Source organism: Vulpes vulpes, chromosome X, assembly GCF_048418805.1.
Source record: "Vulpes vulpes isolate BD-2025 chromosome X, VulVul3, whole genome shotgun sequence".
Classification (NCBI taxonomy): domain Eukaryota; kingdom Metazoa; phylum Chordata; class Mammalia; order Carnivora; family Canidae; genus Vulpes; species Vulpes vulpes.
This window is the reverse complement of record NC_132796.1, coordinates 75,796,618-75,819,270: the sequence shown is the minus strand read 5'-3', so window position 1 is coordinate 75,819,270 and position 22,653 is coordinate 75,796,618. Positions and strand designations below refer to the sequence as shown.

Below are 22,653 nucleotides of genomic sequence, written 5' to 3'. Positions count from 1 at the left end.
CTAAACTCATATCTTTCAATAGTAACTCTGAACGTGAATGGGCTTAATGACCCCATCAAAAGGCGCAGGGTTTCAGACTGGATAAAAAAGCAGGACCCATCTATTTGCTGTCTACAAGAGACTCATTTTAGACAGAAGGACACCTACAACCTGAAAATAAAAGGTTGGAGAACCATTTACCATTCAAATGGTCCTCAAAAGAAAGCAGGGGTAGCCATCCCTATATCAGATAAACTAAAATTTACCCCGAAGACTGTAGTGAGGGATGAAGAGGAACACTATATCATACTTAAAGGATCTATCCAACAAGAGGACTTAACAATCCTCAATATATATGCCCCGAATGTGGGAGCTGCCAAATATATCAATCAATTAATAACCAAAGTTAAGACATACTTAGATAATAATACACTTATACTTGGTGACTTCAATCTAGCACTTTCTACCCTTGATAGGTATTCTAAACACAACATCTCCAAAGAAACGAGAGCTCTAAATAATTCACTGGACCAGATGGATTTCACAGATATCCAGAGAACTTTACATCCAAACTCAACTGAATACACTTTCTTCTCAAGTGCACATGGAACTTTCTCCAGAATAGACCACATACTGGGTCACAAATTGGGTCTGAACCGAAACCAAAGATTGGGATTGTTCCCTGCGTATTCTCAGACCATAAAGCCTTAAAATTAGAACTAAATCACAACAAGAAGTTTGGAAGGACTTTAAACACATGAAGTAGGTTAAGGACCCTCTTGCTAAAAGATGAAAGGGTCAGCCAGGAAATTAAGGAAGAATTAAAAAGATTCATGGAAACTAATGAGAATGAAGATACAATGGTTCAAAATCTTTGGGATACAGCAAAAGCAGTCCTGAGGGGGAAATACATCTCAATACAAGCATCCATCCAAAAACTGGAAAGAACTCAAACACAAAAGGTAACTTTCCACCTAAAGGAGCTAGAGAAAAAACAGCAAATAGATCCTACACCCAGCAGAAGAAGAGAGTTAATAAAGATTCGAGGAGAACTCAATGAAATCGAGACCAGAAGAACTCGAACAGATCAACAAAACCAGGACTTGGTTCTTTTAAAGAATTAATAAGATAGATAAACCATTGGCCAGCCTTATTAAAAAGAAGAGAAAGAAAACTCAAATTAATAAAATCATGAATGAGAAAGGAAAGATCACTACCAACACCAAAGAAATACAAACCATTTTAAAAACATATTATGAACAGCTATACACCAATAAATTAGGCAATCTAGAAGAATTGGACGCATTTCTGGAAAGGCATAAATTAACAAAACTGGAACAGGAAGAAATAGAAAACCTGAACAGGCCAATAACCAGGGAGGAAATTGAAGCAGTCATCAAAAACCTCCCCAGACACAAAAGTCCAGGGCCAGATGGCTTCCCAGGAGAATTCTATCAAACGTTTAAAGAAGAAACCATACCTATTCTATTAAAGCTGTTTGCAAAGACAGAAAGAGATGGAATGCTTCCAAAACTCGTTCTGTGAGGCCAGCATCACCTTAATTCCAAAACCAGACAAAGACCCCACCAAAAGGAGAATTATAGACCAACATCCCTGATGAACATGGATGCAAAAATTCTCAACAAGATACTAGCCAATAGGATCCAACAACACATTAAGAAAATTATTCACCATGACCAAGTAGGATTTATCCCCGGGACACAAGGCTGGTTCAACACTCGTAAAACACTCAATGTGATTCATCATATCAGCAAGAGAAAAACCAAGAAACCTATGATCCTCTCATTAGATGCAGAGAAAGCATTTGACAAAATAGAGCATCCATTCCTTATCAAAACTCTTCAGAGTGTAGGGATAGAGGGAACATTCCTCAGCATCTTAAAAGCCATCTACGGAAAGCCCACAGCAAATATCATTCTCAATGGAGAAGCACTGGGAGCCTTTCCCCTAAGATCAGGAACAAGACAGGGATGTCCACTCTCTCCACTGCTATTCAACATAGTAGTGGAAGTCAGAGCCTCAGCAATCAGACAACAGAAAGACATTAAAGGCATTCAAATTGGCAAAGAAGAAGTCAAACTCTCCCTTTTCACAGATGACATGGTACTCTACATAGAAAACCCAAAAGCCTCCACCCCAAGATTGCTAGAACTCATACAGCAATTTGGCAGTGTGGCAGGATACAAAATCAATGCCCAGAAGTCAGTGGCATTTCTATACACTAACAATGAGACTAAAGAAAGAGAAATTAAGGAGTCAATCCCATTTACAATTGCACCAAAAAGCCTAAGATACCTAGGAATAAACCTAACCAAAGAGGTAAAGGATCTATACCCTAAAAACTATAGAACACTTCTGAAGAAATGGAGGAAGACACGAAGAGATGGAAAAATATTCCACGCTCATGGATTGGCAGAATTACTATTGTGAAAATGTCAATGTTACCTAGGGCAATTTACACATTTAATGCAATCCCTATCAAAATACCATGGACTTTCTTCAGAGATTTTGAACAATTTATTTTAAGATTTGTGTGGAATCAGAAAAGACCCCAAATAGCCAGGGGAATTTTAAAAAAGAAAACCATAGCTGGGAGCATCACAATGCCAGATTTCAGGTTGTAATACAAAGCTGTGGTCATCAAGACAGTGTGATACTGGCACTAATACAGACACATAGATCAATGGAACAGAATAGAGAATCCAGTAGTGGACCCTCAACTTTATGGTCAACTAATATTCGACAAAGGAGGAAAGACTATCCGCTGGAAAAAAAGACAGTCTCTTCAATAAATGGTGCTGGGAAAATTGGACATCCACATGCAGAAGAATGAAACTAGACCACTCTCTTTCACCAGACACAAAGATAAACTCAAAATGGATGAGAGATCTAAATGTGAGACAGGATTCCATCAAAATCCTAGAGGAGAACACAGGCAACACCCTTTTGGAACTCGGCCACAGTAACTTCTTGCAAGATACATCCACAAAGGCAAAAGAAACAAAGCAAAAATGAACTATTGGGACTTCTTCAAGATAAGAAGCTTTGCACAGCAAAGGATACAGTCAACAAAACTAAAAGACAACCTACAGAATGGGAGAAGATATTTGCAAATGACATATCAGATAAAGGGCTAGTTTCCAAGATCTATAAAGAACTTATTAAACTCAACACCAAAGAAACAAACAATCCAATCTTGAAATGGGCAAAGACATGAACAGAAATCTCACAGAGGAAGACATAGACATGGCCAACAAGCACATGAGAAAATGCTGTGCATCACTTGCCATCAGGGAAATACAAATCAAAACCACAATGAGATACCACCTCACACCATTGAGAATGGGGAAAATTAACAAGGCAGGAAACCACAAATGTTGGAGAGGATGCGGAGAAAAGGGAACCCTCTTGCACTGTTGGTGGGAATGTGAACTGGTGCAGCCACTCTGGAAAACTATGTGGAGGTTCCTCAAAGAGTTAAAAATAGACCTGCCCAGGACCCAGCAATTGCACTGTTGGGGATTTACCCCAAAGATACAGATGCAATGAAATGCTGGGACATCTGCACCCTGATGTTTATAGCAGCAATGTCCACAATAGCCCAACTGTGGAAGGATCCTCGGTGTCCATCGAGAGATGAATGGATAAAGAAGATGTGATCTATGTATACAATGGAATATTACTCAGCCATTAGAAATGACAAATACCCACCATTTGCTTCAACGTGGATGGAACTGGAGGGTATTATGCTGAGTGAAATAAATGAATCGGAGAAGGACAAACATTATATGGTCTCATTCATTTGGGGAATATAAATAATAGTGAAAGGGAATAGAAGGGAAGGGTGAAGAAATCGGTAGGAAATATCAGAAAGGGAGACAGAACATGAAGACTCCTAACTCTGGGAAATGAACTAGGGGTGGTGGAAGGGGAGGACGGTGGGGTGTGGGGGTGAATGGGTGACGGGCACTGAGGGGGGCACTTGACGGGATGAGTACTGGTTGTTATTCTGTATGTTGGCAAATTGAACCCCAATAAAAATTAAGTATATTATTAAAAAATAAAAATAAAAAATATAAAAAAATAAAAATAAAGAATCTTTATTTGATCTACCACGCAAGGTAACGTTCAATGCTACTAACAGCAGAATACATCTGGCTTTCTTTTCTTTTTCATTTTTTAAGATTTTGTTTATTTACTTGAGAGAGAAATAGCACAAGCAAGGGGAGAGGCAGAGGGAGAGGGACAAGCAAACAACCGCTGAGTGGGGAGCCTGACATGGGCTGAAGTTTGCCCATGAGTTTGGCCATAGTGTGCTCGTCCTGAGCAGTAGTTTTACGAATACACCTGTTTTGCAGGCAACATGACTGTGTAAAGCTGAAGGACCCGGAGATCATGACCTAAAGTCAGATGCTTAACCAACTGAGTCACCCCTGTGCCCATTTGTTTTTCATACTAGTTACCGAACCACAGATGTAGCTTTTGATAAGGCGTGCTCAGTGAGACGTTGGTGGGTATAACACACACATATACACAAATGCATGTATTACATAAAAACGTATGTACGCAAACACATACACTTTGCTACACTAGTTATTCCATGGTGAATTATGTTTATAAAATGATGGATAAATCAAAACTCAATAAGTTCCTTTATTACACAAGATTGCAGAAACTGATGGACCAATATTCAGTACAATTTCCAAGATGGGGAGAGGGTATGAGGCCCTTCCCAGATTTAACTGATTATAAAACTTTTCTTTGTAACTTGCTGGACCACGTGGGAAACACTACCCTAAGATTTTTTTATATCTAGTTCCAGTTGCTTTTAGAAACAGCCCAGTTGGTCTATCCTGTGGCTACAAACTACATCGTACCATTTATCTTCCCTTTTGAAATGTTTTTCATTGATTATTCATGGTAGAATTCAGAGGTATAGCACACAAATATATACACGTGCTTCTTTCTTGTACTTTATGAAATTAAACATAATTTATATATTTTCAAACATGTTAAGTCCTGAGAAAATTCTATTATTTTCTGTAAGCTAGAGGCTCCTAATGAGTACCAGTTGTTAAAAAGTCCATCATCTTATATCTAGTCTACAACTACAGTCATTGTCTCAGTCTATAATCTTCCTGTTGGCCAATGAAAGGCTGGCTTTTTTTTCATGAGTTCCTCAAGCTTCTTCAATGGTTAAATCATTCTTTTCCTTTAATTCTCCTTTGTGGTGGCTCCTCTGATCACTCCATATGAAGTAGTCTCCTCCAGTGAGTTTAATATCAAATTATCTTGTTCTTTTCCTTCATAGAAGTTATCAGGATCTGTGAACAACTTATATATTTGTTTGCTTACCAATATTTATCTCTTTCCCCAACTAAAATGTAAGCACCATGAGGGCAGGAAGTTTGTTGGTCTTGTTTTCTGTTAAATCCTATACCTGGAATGTTGCCTGACACATAGCAAGTGTTCAATAAATATATGATGATTGAATGAATAAATCCCTATTCTATGGATTAAAAATAAGTTGAGCTACTGAGGCGAAATTAGTTGCCTAATATCAGTCTTCTTTGTGACACATCTAGGACCATATCCCTTGTTTCCTAATGCTTAGAGAAATTTCCTTTGCTTAATAGAATGTAATTTGTTAATTACTGGTTTGTAGATCTACTGTGATTTAGTTGGATTTTACTAATCAATATTTTCTCCCACTGCTTTAAGAATGAGTCTGTAAACACTGGTACTTGATCAAGGAATAAATCTTCCAGTGTTGGACACAAAAAAGGAATGGGAAAGCTCACATTTCTTCTTTTTATAACTTGGCAGTAAAGAAATGCTTTCCCTTTTTTCTTTTCTGCCAGCTCCTGAGGGACCTTCTGTGGGTGGCTCTACAACTATTCTTTCCAATTTCTGAAGCCTAAGAGCATCTACTGAGGAACTGTTTTTCAGAGCTAGCAAACATCAGCTACTTGAAGTAAGCCTAATGAAATGCAAGTAGCAGTGTGGAGCAGGGTGAAATTCAAACACAGGTTTGCATTAATTTTCTTATTTTAGCTTTTTCATTTGAGTATAGTTGACATACTATACATTCGTATCAGGTATACAACACAATTATTCACCATCACAGGTATACAACACAATTATTCACCATCACAGGTCTGCAATAATTTTGATGAAAGAGAAGCAGCTTGATGATTAAAGCTAAGTGATGTGAATAACATAGCCCATCTATGGTATACGGCTGCCATTAGCTTTGTTAGTATTTCAGAAGTTGTTTATCTTGGCAATATGGTCTCTGAAAAGGACTCTGATGTTGAAAGCAGTCCCAAGTATTTGAATGAAATCTAACTGTGGGCATAGTACTGTCAAGGTTGCTATATGGGTCTAGAAGAAATGAAAAGAAATACCCTTCTCCTATACTCAGGGGGATTCTGGGTCTCACCTTCCTTAGGGAAAAATAATGAAAGTTAGCTTTATAGAAGATTAGTGGCTGTTTCAGACAGCAATACATTGCAGTAGAACAGAGATTTTCAAAAGCCATTCTGTAGAGCCCCAGGGGATTTATGGCAGTGGCTGGACCCCAGTTGGATTGGGACTTCATTAGGGTCATCATTTCCTTCACTAAAGCTGATTCCTCTCAATATGTTTTCATATTGGACTTCAGCTTTAAATTGCTTTTAGAGAAATTGTTCCACTACTAAAAGGGGAATACCACTGAAATAGATAATGACTCTTAACATATTAAGATTCCAATACCACCATTTTTATTTGATACCCTGTGTTTCTCTTAAGTATGTGCTAAATGGTTTTTCAACATTAACATTAAAACGAATTAAGATTAAATTTGTAATTAAAATTTTTAGAAATTGAGATAATTACAAATCCTTAAGAATGTTTCCAGACTAGGTTTGATAAATGCAACACTATTAAACCCATTTGTGAAATGTATCTACAGTCTGTCCATACATAGCAAAATTCCTATTCCAGATGAACTCAAATATTAGTACAACTTTAGTTATTATATTTTTCATTTCCTCCATCCACACCATCATGATGTGCACAGTCTTTTAAATCAGATATTCCCATTGTGTGCATATGACTGGGAAGAAGGGAAAGTGAAGGAGTAATAAGATAGACATCCCTATTTTAATCCTTGCTTTGAAAAAAAAAGTCTCATGATACATTATTTTGACCTTCTAAGTATTGTATATTTTAATTTGATAGCCATTCCACTTCTTTTCTACAGTTCATTGAGGCTGTAAACAAGAAAAGATGTACAATGGCATGCCCTGAAAATTATGCATTGTTGAAAAGGTCAAGATAGTGGATTCAAATGTTGTTATTTGTAATTTACAGAACATATGAGGCATTCAAATTCAAATAATTCATCTTCTTGACAGATAGAGTAAGAACAACCTAAAATGATACAGCATGAATCCATTTGATAAACAGGCAAACGAAATAAAATATAGCCAGAGCCCAATCTCTTTCTTGATTTCCTAAGATGATACTCCATTTACTTATTCTTCCATAGGCACTAGAAACCCATGAGGTTGCCTGGAAAACAAGTTACATTTCCTTCAAACATTAACTTAAGAAATGTTGAAAGAAGGAGAATTTGAGAGTAGATTACATTTTGTTATACAAAGAGATAGTAGGAATCTATTATAAAAAAGCACTGGCAGACTTGGGAAAACTGTACCTTAGGTATCATGCCCCAATTAGCTGTATGACCTTAAAATGTCACTTTAATTCTCTGGGCTTGAGTTTACTCATGTGAAAAATAATGTAATCAGACCAGAAGTTCTCTTAGGATCCTCTTAGCTCTAATATTGTGATCTCTCATGTGATGTTGTGATTTATAATCCAAATCTCTTTCCACACTTTTCTACAGTAGTAGACTGTCTCCAAAAAATGCCACCAAAAATTACATAGTTTCTCTTTTGAAACTAGGAATTGATTTCTCTTCCCCTTGAATTTGGGTTTGTCTTGTGACATATTTGGACCAATAGAATATGGTGAAAGTGATGCCCATTTTAGGCCTAGTTTTTATTTTATTTATCTTTTTTTAAATTTTTATTTATTTATAATAGTCACACACACACACACAGAGAGAGAGAGAGAGAGAGAGAGAGAGAGAGAGAGGCAGAGACATAGGCAGAGGGAGAAGCAGGCTCCATGAACCGGGAGCCCGACGTGGGATTCAATTCCGGGTCTCCAGGATCGCGCCCTGGGCCAAAGGCAGGCGCCAAACCACTGCGCCACCCAGGGATCCAAACTTTTATTTTACTTATCTTTTTTTAATTTTTATTTATTTGTGATAGTCACACACACAGAGAGAGAGAGAGGCAGAGACATAGTAGGCCTAGTTTTTAAAAGACCTAATACCTTCTCCCTGTCCTAGAAAAGAGTTGCTAAGTAAAGAAGCTTGGACTAAAAAAATGAATAATAAATACAGTGTGGAAAGAGTAAAGCCACGTGGACACGAAATGAGGTGCTTTTGACAAAGTTCAGCACCAAGGCCCAAGAAATGTCAGTGAAGTCATGATGAGATTCCATGCTCAGCAAAGATCTCAACTAAATTCAACTTCATGAATGATCACAGTTGAAATAATGTGCAGCATCAGAACCACTGAGAACCCCACAGCATCATAAGAAATAATAAATACTTTTTTAAGACACTAAATTTTAAGGTTGTTATAGAGTTATAGATAATTGAAATGCCCATTTCAGTGAATGACATCTCTATTCATTCAAACGTTCAAATCAGAAACCTGGCAAACTTTCATTACACTATCCTCTTTCTTACCATCCCATATCCAATCCATTGGTAATTCCACTAGATGCAAGCTCTTGAAGACAGATACCAGACTTGCTTGCTCATTACTGCATCTCTAGCACTTTAACACAGCGTCTGAGGCATAGTAGGTTAATTTAAGTGATGTTACCTCCACCAACACCTTTAGTCTTAGCCACCTTCATATTTTGCATGAAATACTACAATATCTTTTTAACTAAAAGAAGCTCTATGGGAGTGCCTGGGTAGTCAATTGGTACCTGACTCTTGATTTCGGCTCAGGTCATGATCTCAGGGTTGTGGGATAGAGCCCTGTTCTGGGCTCTATACTCAGCAGAGTCTGCTTGTCCCTCTGCACCACCCCAATGAATAAATAAAATCTTTTAAAAATAAAATAAATAAAATAAGCTGGGTGAAAGCTATTTAGGAACCCTGTGCTATTTTTACATTTCTGTAAGTCTAAAATTATTTCAAAATAAAAAGTTAAAAAATATATGTTTTATGTATATTGCATCTTGAGACTTTTTTGATTCTTGAGGTTCTGCATGGTGTGAAAATTCCTCACCTTTATGATGTCACTTCATGTCATCCATACTTCTGTTTCCACAGATTGCAATTTTCTAGCTACATTCCATTTAGGTCTCAAGTGCTTTCAACCTTTTCCCTTCTATAGGACCATAACATATGCAATTCCCTTTGCATGAAACATTCTCCTCAATTTTTGCATGCTGCTTCCTTCTCATTCTTTAAGTCTCCACTTCTAAACTTGCTGACACCATGCATCTCTACCCATCCACAATCTAATTGATGTTCTCTCATATAATTTTCGTCTTCCTATTCATAACATTTAATCACAATTTTTAATTTTACATTCATGCAAAATTGGCTAATTTATTTAAGCTCTGTCTCCCCCCCAAAAAAAATAAGCTCTGTCTCCCTTTTTAGGCAATAATCACCATGAGGAAAACTGTATCTATGTTATATCCACAATGTTTAGAACAGTGCCTATACATCATTAGCATTCAATAACACTTTGTTGAATAAGTCAAATCTAACAAAACTTCACTTTAATTACCTATTTGTATTTAGAGCTAATAAAAATCCATGCAAATTAGAATACATTGGCAAAGGCCATGTTTGTGGACATGAAATAGCTCCTTAAGTAAGGAAGGGGAAGTGAAAGGTTATTTTATGGCTCTAGAAAGAACAAAAACAAAAACCATCCCACAAGGCCATACTGACATTAAAAGGACCTAGGGATCACAACAAAAATGAATACTACACTTTTATTTATGGGACCATAGCACATGTATTTATTTAGCACCTTTGACCATCTATTGTCTGAACTTATTGTCCACACTGACTATACATGGCATCTACACTGCCCTATACAAGATGCTAGAAGGAAGACCCAGGTTGCATCATATGTTTAGACTAAAAGAAATCCCAGTGATAATATGGCAATACACAATCCCACTACTTCAAAGCAATAATCTAGAAACCTGGTTTACAATTATCTGTAATCCATCTATAGCAATAGATGTGTGTAAGCTATTTTTTCTTCACTTCCCAAGTTACTCCTTTTCTCCACAATTTTTTAGGCTAAGAAAGAAACATAACCCTGAAGTTACACTTGTTTACCATACCACTTCTATCCTGTGTATGTATACCCTTAAGATTAAATTGGTCAAGGGTGTCTGGGTAGCTTAGTTGGTTAAGTGTCTGCCTTCGGCTCAGGTCATGATCCCAGTCCTGGGATCAAGTCCAGAGTTGGGTTCCCTGTTCAGTGGGGATTCTGCTTCTCCCTCTGCCTCTGCCCCTCCTCCTGCTCATGCTCTCTTTCTAATAAATAAATAAGTAAATAAATAAATCTTTAAAATAAGATTAAATTGGTCCAATTTTGCCCTCCTTGGTGCTATATATATATAATGAAAGATTTTTATTCAATTTTTTATGTATAAGGCGATATTGCTCCATAAATACAAACTCTATAAACACACCAATGTCTCAGAATTTTCCCGATGATGAGGTAGTATTTCTGTCAAGGGAGACAGCAGAAATGAGTAAGCCCTTATGGCCTTAAGAGATGGAGGAAAGGGCAGCCCTGGTGGCTCAGCGGTTTAACGCCACCTTTAGCCTGGGTTGTGATCCTGGAGACCTGGGATCAAGTCCCTGTGTGGAGCCTGCTTCTCTCTCTGTCTCTCTCTCGCTCTCTGTGTCTCTCATTAGTAAATAATAAAATCTTTTTAAAAAAAGAGGGAGGGAAAAATACTTCAAATAAGGCCCAATTTTGTTTTTGTTTTTGTTTTTTCCTTTGTGGCATCTTTATTTTTCTATCTGGTACACAAACAAAGTGAACATGGTCAGAAAAATCAGCTGCACGGAAACACTTAAGCCAATCGTAAAACAGAGGGCACACGGACATGGATGGGCAGGGGTGGCAATTCCAGACCGGCTTCCCCCAAAGGGCTTGTGCTCCAAGCCCGCAACCAGAGGGTGCTCTGGGAAAGACTGTGCAGCGCATCTCTGGTGAGGAGAGACAAGAAGGACTGGTTACAACAGGGACTGCAGTCGAGCATGAGTTTATTGGCTTCTGGCCTCACGCTCCTGCTTGATGAAATTGATTAGCCGGTTCGTGGAAGAGTCGTGAGAGGTGACTGGGCTACTGCCATCAAGTTCAGGCTCAATTTTCTTGGCCAGCTGCTTTCTCAGCTCCACCTCCCACTGGTCAAAGCTGTTGATGTCCCAGATGACACCCTGAATGAAGATCTTGTGCTCGTACATGGCAATCAAGGCTCCCAGAATGAATGGCGTGAGCTTGGTGAACATAATAGAGTTTGTTGGGCTATTTCCTTCAAAGACCTTGTGTGGCAACAGCTTCTCAAAGTCCTCTGGACTCTTTCCTGCAGCCTGCAGCTCCTTCTGGGCCTCCTCTGTTGACTTCCCCTTCATCAGGGCCTCAGTTTGGGCCAAAAAGTTGGCCAGGAGGATCTTGTGATGCAGACCCTTCCTTATCGGGTGCTGAGTCTGGACTGGGATGAGGAAGTCACAGGGTATCATCTTGGTGCTTTGGTGGATGAACTGATAGAAGGCATGCTGGCCATTGGTTCCTGGCTCCCCCCCACACACAATGGGGCCGTCTGGTGGTCCACAGGAGTGCCAGACTTGGTGATGTACTTCCAGTTGGACTCCATGTCACCCTGCTGAAAGTAGGCAGCAAAGCGGTGCAGGTACTGGTCTTGGGGCAGCATGGCCTGTGTCTCACACCCAAAGCAGTTGATGTACCAGATGCCCAGCAGAGCCAGCAGGACAGGGGCATTCTTCTCCAAGGGCATCATACGGAAGTGCTGGTCCATCCAGTGAGCCCGAAAGCAGCTGCTCGAAGTAGTCAAATCCCACTTGCAGTGCAATGGAGAGTCCAATGGCTAACCACAGCGAGTAGCATCCTCCCACCCAATCCCAGAACTCCAACATGTTTTGAAGGTCAATCCCAAACTCCTTCACTTTGGTCGTGTTGGTAGACAGGGCAACAAAGTGCTTCACGACTGCAGAAGGATCCTTGGCCTACAGGAGAAACCACTCCTTCTCCATCTCCGCATTTGAAATGGTCTCCTGGGTGGTAAAGGTCTTGGAGGCAATGATGAACAGAGAGGACTCAGGGTTCAGGGTGGCCAGGGTTTTGGAAATGTGGGTCCCGTCGATGTTGGAGACAAACCAGACCCGGGGTCCTCCTGAAGAGTACGGCTTAAGGGCTTCAGTCACCATAAGGGGCCCCAGGTCAGAGCCGCCAAGGCCGATGTTAATGACGTCCGTGATAGGCTTGCCCAAGTACCCCTTCCACTCACCGCTGCAGACGTGCTGGCAGAAAGACTTCATCTTCTCCAGGACCTTGTTGACCTCTGGCATCACATCCTTGCCATCCACCAGAATGTGTGTATTTGACCGGTTGCGCAAGGCCACATGCAGCACCGCCCAATCCTCCATGAAGTTGATCTTCTCGCCATTGAACATACGCTCCCGGGGAAGCCTCCACACCCCTGGACTTGGCCAGGTCCACCAGCATCTGCATCACAGTGTCGGTCACAAGGTTCTTGGAATAATCCACCAGAATATGCCCATGGTTGATGTTCAGGTTCAAGCTGAAGCAGTTGAAGCGTTCCTTGTCCCCCTCAAAAAGGTGGCGCAGGTTGAGGTCAGAGCCCTGCTCGCGATGCCCCTTCTGCAGCTTCTGGCACTGCGGGCTCTGGGTGAGCGCGGCCATGGTGAGGGCAGCGGGGTGCACGGGCTCCGACGGGCTCGCAGGAGGAAGAGCATAAGGCCCAGTTTTGAAAGAGGTTTCATATATACTCGAGGATTTTTCTCTGTGTACCTGGTAAACTAGATTTGTAAATTCAGAACTGAGGACACAGCTTATTTTCAGATAAGATTTTTCTTATATGCACAAGACCTGCCTATGTGCTTGTCTATTAGTATATCTTTCTAGAAGCCACCAATAATATGAAAACTCAAATGTCAAAGCTTCCAAACATTCATATTTTAGTACAGCAATTTTCTCACTTTGAAACTGAAGATTTTATTTCTCATCCAGATTTCACGGTCATGTTGATATCACTGTAAGTAGGTGTGGTGTTATAAATTGAATTGTGTACCCCAAAAGCTATATTCCTAATGCCTGGTACTTGTGAATATGATCTTATTTGGAAATCAGGTCTTTGCAGAGTTGAGACAAGGTTACACTAAAGTAAAATGAGATCTATATTCCAATCACTATTGCCCTTATAAGAAGAGGAAAATTTAGAGGCAGAAAAAGACACAGACAGGGAGAGAATGGCATGGGATGGCAGTGACAGAGATTGGAATGACACATCTACAAGCCAAGGGTCACAAAGAATTATAGGCAACTGCGAGAAGCTATAAAAGAAATGTGGAACAGATTCACCCTCAGAGTCTTCAGAAGGAACCAACACTGTGGACATTTTGATTTCAGACTTCTAGTCTCTGGGACTGTGAGACAATAAATTTCTGTTGTTTTAAGTCACCCCATTTGTGGCACTTTGTTATAGTACACCCAGGAAATTGTATATGTAGTAAGGCTAAGGGTTAGTGTGTCATAATGAAATATGTAGTAGATCTACATAGGCTTGCACCTCTTATTTTTGTAGTATATAGAGAAACATTATTAGGTTTTTAGACTCTGTCAAAACCACTATGTACTTTCATTATTCAATATGGAAGTTAATTTCTTTTTTCTCTTACTTGGAAAACTGCAACTTCTGGCTTATCAAGACTGAAGAGAGTTAATATACTTCAAATACTACATAATGTAGTTGCCTTTCACTGCTTAAAGTAGTCCAATTAATTCAATGGGAATTATTTTAAAAACCTAGTATTTAAAAACACTATCACATTCTCTATGGAGACATACAAATAGACTAAGCAATTAAAATGACTGCATTTAAAAATTCTGATCCTTTCATTATGGACTGCTAATCCTGGATTTACGAGATGGCTCTGATTTATGGGCTTGAGAAGTAAATGATCCAGAATGTTCCTAGAGAGAGAAGAAAAAGAATATGGTGGAAAAGTTATGTTTTTCCATATTTCTGCTTTATACTAGTAATGAGATCTCAACGTTGCTATTATTTATGGTTTTGGTGCTTCTATATAATTTAAATTGCTCTCACTGTTTGCAAATTCCGAGAAAATGTGCATTTCTTGACCAAAGAGAGCGTTAGTGAAAACAAAACCATTAGCTACTGAAGAGGAAATCAAAAGTTTAAAGCTGTTCCCTCACCAATGCCATAAGTAGATAAAAGGGGCCTTAAATAAGGTATTTGTTGTCATGCAGACAAAAATTTTAAAATATGCTTAGTTAACTGAATTTATACTTTTTAAAAAAACCCACTGAATTTGGTCAAAGTGGTTTGTGAGGGTTGATTGTATCTAAAACTTGTCAAGACTTTTAAATTCGTAGTTAGCCCTGGAAACCTAGACATTATTAAGCCTATTTTCTCAAAGGCAGAAAATGAATGGTGTAGTTATCATTGACCGTGGAATAAATGATTATGGGGCTCTTTCATGCAGCAATTCCTGTGAAAAAGGTTTGGGGATTTAGCTGACTACAAGTTTCAATTACTGTCCAACAGTGTGATGTGGCTGCTGAATAAGCTCCACAATCTCAAGCTACATTTATAATAATAATGAGACCTTCTACAAGCATGCTGCTTTACATTATGAAAAGGGATTTTATACGCATGATTTCATTTTATATAGTGACCAGATTGTAGGAAGCCAGTATCCTGATATCTATGAGAGGCCATAATTGGCATATGGTTTCATATTTTAAGATATAGACTAACATCATTATAGTATATCCAGAAGAGGACAGCCATAATAGTGTAAAGTTCCCATAAAAAGTTAATACAAATTGGAAATGTTTATCTTAAGGAAGATAAGATGCTGGGGGGATCTGGTACTTTATTCAAATATTTGAGTGGCTTAATGGAAGAAAAATAAATGTACTCTCTTACTACAAGAGGGAGATCATGGTTTAGCATAAAGAACATTTTAGTGACTAGAATCATAAAATAATTGAACAAGTTGCTTTGTGCATATAGTGAGTTCTCCATTGTCATCAAACTTCTTTCAGATAATCATCTTTTAAGGATACTTCCAGAGGTATCCCAACATTGGGTAGGAATAGATGACTGTTGTGGGGACCATCAGTGTTCACCCATATCCATGTGTTCCTCTACATTCTTCAGCCTCCCTTGAAGATAGGTTGACTATTACCTGAACTCTAGACAATAAAATGCAGTTGCAAGTAGTATACACTACTTTCTGTTCTGGTAACTAAAAAGACATCTTGTGACATCTCCCTCTCTGCCTCTATTTCCTTCTCCCTTGCTCTCATTCTCACTCTCATTCTCTCTTCCTCTACTCCAATAGATAATTGCAGAGGATCCAACAAAAGGCTCTGAAAGGTCACTAGGGGATAGTAAAGCCGTTTTCATAGAAAGTCACCTGAGCACCCAATCATACTTCAAGTTAGCAAAAATTAAAGGTTTTTTTAATTTTAAGTCACTGCAATTTTGTGTTAATTTGTTGTATTTGCTGGAGTTACTTATCCTTAGTAATATAAGCCATGAGATTTCCTCCAATTTTAATATTCTGTAAGTATTGATAGCATGAATAAAACCACAAGGTTGTCTTCTAAAGTAAAATTGAATTTAGGAAGTATACAAAAATTAATGTGAAGGCTGAAGTGAGGGATGTTGGCAGGCCATCTGAAATTTATTATCTCATAAATTCACTCACTTGTTTATTTATTCATTCATATATACACATATACATACATAGAACATTCACTGACCATCCAGCACTATGTTAATTTCTGGGAAAGAAATGTTAACAAATATCTAAGAGTCAAGTTCACAGTCTATTAAAGAAAGGCAGTCGACAAATTAAGGTATAATTAAAAGCTATACATGCCAGGATAGAAAATTTCATAATAAATTTTTTATAAGGCATTTTTTAAGAAAATGAGACATAACTTCTTCCAGGAATTATGGATCTGGAATCAATAAAGATATCAATAGGAAGTAATGCTAAACCCATTATTGCAATAAAAAATGTCAGGTGGCTGGAGGTGGGGAAGGGCATGAGTTTCTGCATAAATAAAAGTAAGGGAAATAGTTTTATATAGCTGGACTAAAGGATGCAAGGACAGGATAGGACTGGAGACATAGCTGGTAGCCAGTAATCAAGGAAAAATGGTGTTTTCTTTCTTTGATAGGTAATAAAAAGTTACTGAAGTGATTTAATCAGGAGTGATATATAATATTTACATTTTTTTAACTGGTTATAGTGATTAGAATTGATTGGAGGTGAGCGACTTAAAGCAAAGAAATCAATTTGGAATCCATTATAATACTTGTCCCAGTGAGAAATACAGGACCCTGATCTGAAGCTGTTGAAGCAATGATACAGAAGATTTGAAGTAGGAAGAACTCTAAACACTGTTGGCATGATATGCAAGATGATAGAGAGAAGTGTATTCAAGTCTTCCAAAAGTTTCTGACTTGAAAAATATGTTAAGACACTTCTCACCAACTGTCCTGTAAACTTTTTTTGTAGTAACAGATAACATGTAACCTACCTTCTTAACAAATCTTTAAAGGTACAGTACAGTTTTGTTAATTATATGTCCACTGTCAAATAGCAGATCTCTGAAACTTTTTCATATTGCATGAGTGAAACTCTGTACGCTTGGAAAATGAACTTCCCATATCCTCTTTCCCCCAGCCCCTGGAAACCAACATTCCACTTTTTGCTTCTACGAGTTTGGCTACTTTTGATACCTCATATAAGGGTAATCATGCAGTATTTGTCTTTCTAGGACTGATTGATGTCACTTAGCATAAGGTTCTCAAGTTTCATCCATAGTGTAGCATAGAACAGAATTTATATTGTTTTTTTTCTTCCACATTTTTATTTAAAACCAAGTTAGTTAATGTATAGAGTGTAGTATTGGTTTCAGGAGTAGAATTTAGTGATTCGTCACTTACATATAACCCCAGTGCTCATCACAATCGGTGTCCTCCTTAATTCCCATCACCCTTTTAGGATATTCCCCTATGCACCACCCCTTCAGCAACCCTCAGTTTGTTGTCTATAATTAAGAGTCTCTTGGGGCACCTGGGTGGCTCAGTCAGTTAAGCATCTCCCTTTGGCAAAGGTCATGATCCAGGGTCCTGAGGTCAAGCCCTGTGTTGGGCTACCTGCTCCATGGAGAGCCTGCTCCTCTTCTCTCTCTCTCTCTCTCTCTCTCTCTCTCTCTCTCCCACTCTCTCTCCTTGTGCTATCTCCCAAATAAATAAATAAAATCTTTTAAAAAAGAGTCTCTTATGGTTTGTTTGCCTTTCTATTTTTTATCTTATTTTTCCTTCACCTCCCCTATGTTCATCTGCTTTGTTTCTTAAATTTCACATAAGAGTGAAATCATATGGTATTTGACTTTTTCTGACTGACGTATTTCACTTAGCATAATATCCTCTTGTTCCATCCTCATGATTGCAAATGGCAAGGTGTCATTCATTTTGATGGTTAGTAATATTCCATTATATATAAATCACCTTCTTAATCCATTCATCAGTCAATGGACATTTGGGCCCTTTTCATAATTTGGCTATTATTGACAGAGCTACTATAAACATTGGGGTGCATGTGCCCCTTCAGATAACTATTTTTGTATCCTCTGGATAAATACCTAGTAGTAAAATTGCTGGGTCAAAGGATTAGTTCTATTTTTAACTTTTTGAGGAACCTCCATACTGTTTTCCAGAATGGTTCTACCAGTTTGCATCCCCATCAACAATGTAAAAGCACTCCCCATTCTCCATATCCTCACCAACATCTGTTGTTTCCTAAGTTGTTAATTTTATCCATTATGACAGGTATGAGGTGGTATCTCATTGTGGATCTGATTTTTATTTCTTTGATGATGAGTGATGGACATTTTTTCATGTTTCTGTTAGTCATTTACATGTCTTATTTGGAGAAATGTCTCTTAATGTCTTCTCATTTTTTAACTGATTATTTTTGGAGTGTTGAATTTGAAAGATTCTTTATATATTTTTAATCCTAGCCCTTTAATTCATTTGGAATATATTCTCTAATTTTGTAGGTTGTCTTTTAGTTATATGGATTGCTTCCTTTGCTGTGCCGAAGCTTTTTATCTTGATGAAGTCCTAATACTTCATTTTTGCTTTTGTTTCCCTTCCTGCCAGAGACATGTCTAGTAAGAAGTTGCTATGGCCGAGTTCAAAGGGGATGCTGCTCTTATTTTCTTCTAGGATTTTGTTGGCTTCCTGTCTCACATTTAGGTCGTTTAACGATTTTAACATTACTTTTATGTATGGTGTAAGAAAGTGGTCCAGTTTCATTCTTTTGCTTGTGGCGGTCCAGTTTTCCAAACACCATTTGTTGACTAGACTATCTTTTTTTTCCCACTGGATATTCTTTCGTGCTTTGTGAAAGATGAGTTGACCATAGAGATAAGGGTTTATTTCTAGGTTCTCAATTCTGATCCATTGATCAATTTATCTGTTCTTGTGCCAGTTACACACTGTCAGGATTAGAGCTTTGTAGTGAAGCTTGAAGTCTGGAATTGTGATGCCTCTTGTTTTACTTCTCTTTTTCAACATTACTTTGGTTATTCAGGGTCTTTTCCAGTTCCTTTCAAAACTTAGAATAGTTTGTTCTAGCTCTGTGAAAAATGCTGGTGTTATTTTGGTGGGGATTGCACTGAATGTGTAGATTTCTTTGGATAGTACAGATATTTAAACAAAATTTGTCCTTTTTTTAAAAAAAAGATTTTATTTATGTATTCATGAAAGACACACACACATACACACACACACACACACACACACACAGAGAGAGAGAGAGAGAGAGAGAGAGAGGCAGAGACTCAGGCAGAAGAAAAGCAGGATCCATGCAGGGAGCTTGCTGTGGGACTTGATCCCAGGACCCCAGGATCACGCCCTGAGCCAAAGGAAGACACTCAACCGCTGAGCCACCCAGGCGTCCCTGAAGGAGATGTTTTGAAAAGGAATTGTATGCATGGTCAAGATGGACTGAAATTGGGAGAAGTGAGTTTTACAAGCACACTTGTGTAACATTGAGATTTGGCTCTTCTCTCTGTTAAAATGACAAGGTTTTCTTGCATTGGCTGTCTACTCTTGATAAGTGATTGTGAACAAAGAAGAAAAGACAATGTTTTTTGTTTTGTTTTGTTTTGTTTATTGGGGTGTTTTTTGTTTTGTTTTGTTTTGTTTTTGATTTTTTTTTACTTTACCTGCCCAGAACAGCAAGATTTTTATATTTGTTTTCTTCCAGTCTTTACCTACATAAGAGAACGAAAACTTCTCAGTATTAAAGGAGATACATTTTGGTGACAACTCTATAACCTCCTGTAGAATCTCCTAGAGTCACCTTGGCAAAACAGATACTGAGGTTTCAGTTTTGTAATGATCCGTGATCCTTTGTAGGCATGTGCCTTGAAACCTTCTGAGGTGTTGGTTGGTTGGTTAGTTGGTTGGTTGGTTGATTGGTTGGTTGGTTTGGCTGGCTGGCTGGCTGACTGGCTAGCTGTTTGCTTGTTCGTTCATTAGTTCATTGATTTTCAACAGATTTCCAGAAAGTCAAACACTAAATAATCTCTAGGCTAATATATGTAGTTTACCTGCTATGTAAAGTAACATGAGAAGAATTGTCAAAAAAATAATAATAAGCCCACTTAGATTATTTTGGGTGCATGAATGCTGTTGGTATTCCAAAAACGAAATGAAATTCCTAAAGTTGAAACATGTCCTGGTACAGTGCCATCACTTGACATTTGAATTAAAATGCTGTGTGTTACAAAAAATAGTGAAATTTTCTTCTCAACTGCATTATAATGAACTGTCATTGGGTCTTTAACTATGTCCATTTTTGACTGCCCTGTTCTTTACAGGTGGTATTCTGATGCTCTTGCAAAAATATGGTCCAGGTTCTCGGAAGACTCTTGAAAAGGACTTTTTTGGTAAATTTTTTATTGGAGTTCGATTTGCCAACATATAGCATAACACCCAGTGCTCATACCATCAAGTGCTCCCCTCAGTGTCTGTCACCCAGTCACCTCATCCCCCCACCAACCTCCACTTCCTCTACCACTTGTTCGTTTCCCAGATTTAGGAGTCTCATGTTCTGTCACCCTCTCTGATTTTTCCCACTCGTTTTCTCTCCTTTACCAAATAATCCCTTTCACTATTTTTTTATATTCCCCATGTATGAGTGAGACCATATGTTTGTCCTTCTCTGATTGACTTACTTCACTTAGCATAATACCCTCCAGTTCCATCCATGTTGAAAAAATGGTGGCTATTCATTGTTTCTAATGGCTGAGTAATATTCCATTGTATACATATTTACCACATCTTCTTTATACATTCATCTTTTGATGGACAGTGAGGCTCCTTCCACAGTTTGGCTATTGTGGGCATTGCTGCTATAAACATTGGGATGCAGGTGTCTTGGCTGTTCAATGCATCTATATCTTTGGGGTAAATCCCAAGTAGTGCAATTAATGGGTTGTAGAGTAGCTCTATTTTTAACTCTTTGAAGAACCTCCACATAGTTTTCTAGAGTGGCTGCACCAGTTCATATTCCCACCAACAGTGCAAGAGGGTTCTCCTTTCTCCACATCTTCTCCAACATTTGTTGTTTCCTGCCTTGTTAATTTTCCCCATTCTCACTGGTGTGAGGTGGTATCTCATTATGGTTTTGATTTGTATTTCCCTGATGGCAAGTGATGCAGAGCATTTTCTCATGTGCTTGTTGGCCATGTATATGTCATTCTCTGTGAAATTTCTGTTCATGTCTTTTGCCCATTTCATGATTGGATTGTTTGTTTCTTTGTTGTTGAATTAATAAGTTCTTTATAAATCTTGGATACCAGCCCTTTATCTGACATGTCATTTGCAAATATTTTCTCCCATTTTATAGGTTTCTTTTAGTTTTGTTGACTGTTTCTTTTGCTGTGCAAAAGCTTCTTATCTTGATGAAGTCCCAATAGTTCATTTTTTCTTTTGTTTCCCTTGCCTTCAAAGATGTATCTTGCAAGAAGTTGCTGTGGCCAAGTTCAAAAAGGGTGTTGCCAGTGTTCTCCTCTAGGATTTTGGTAGATTCTTATCTCACATTTAGATCTTTCATCTATTTTGAGTTTATCTTTGTGTATGGTGTAAGATAATGGTCTAGTTTCATTCTTCTGCCCACGGCTGTCCAATTTTCCCAGCACCATTTATTGAAGAGACTGTCTTTTTTTCCAGTGGATAGTCTTTCCTCCTGTGTCAAATATTAGTTGATCATAGAGTTCAGGGCCCATTTCTGGGTTCTCTATTCTCTTCCATTGATCTATGTGTCTGTTCTTGTGCCAGTACCATACTGTCTTGATGATCACAGCTCTTTAGTACAGCTTGAAATCTGGCATTGTGATGCCCCCGGCTCTGGTTTTCTTTTTCAATATTTCTCTGGCTATTCGAGGTCTTTTCTGATTCCACAAAAATCTTAATATGATTTGTTCCAACTGTCTGAAGAGAGTCCATGGTATTTTGATAGGGATTGCATTAAATGTGTACGTTGCCCTGGATAGCATTGACATTTTCACTGTATTAATTCTTCCAATCCATGAGCATGGAATATTGTTCCATCTCTCTGTGTCTTCTTCAATTTCTTTCAGAAGTGTTCTGTGGTTTTTAGGGTATAGATCCTTTACCTCTTTGGTTAGGTTTATTCCTAGGTATCTTATGCTTTTGGGTGTAATTGTAAATGGGATTGACTCCTTAATTTCTCTTTCTTCAGTCTCATTGATAGTGTATAGAAACACCACTGATTTCTGGGCATTGACTTTTGCATCCTGCCATGTTTCTGAATTGCTGTATGAGTTCTAGGAATTTTGGGGTAGAGTCTTTTAGGTTTTCCACGTACAGTATCATGTTGTCTGTGAAGAGGGAGAGTTGGACTTCTTCTTTGCCAATTTGAATGCCTTTTATTTCTTTTTGTTGCCTGATTGCTGAGGCTAAGACTTTACTACTATGTTGAATAGCAGTGGTGAGAGTGCACATCCATATCGTGCTCCTGATCATAGGGGAAAGGATCTCAGTTTTTCCCCATTAAGAATGATCTTTGTTGTGGGATTTTGTAGATGGCTTTTAATATGCTGACGAATATTCCCTCTATCCCTACACTCTTGTGTTTTTTTGTCAAATGCTTTCTCTGCATCTATTGAGAAGATGATATGCTTCTTGTTTTACTAT

The 22,653-nt window shown here is 38.3% G+C and overlaps 1 protein-coding gene and 1 pseudogene across 1 annotated transcript in view; both read right to left on the bottom strand.

Annotated features, from left to right (window-relative positions):
* Nucleotides 1-22,653, bottom strand: part of IL1RAPL2 (interleukin 1 receptor accessory protein like 2) — a 1,296,043-nt gene that overhangs the window by 271,947 nt on the left and 1,001,443 nt on the right. The gene's annotated exons all lie outside the window — the stretch shown is intronic.
* LOC112932038 (glucose-6-phosphate isomerase pseudogene) lies at nt 11,348-13,058 on the bottom strand (annotated as a pseudogene).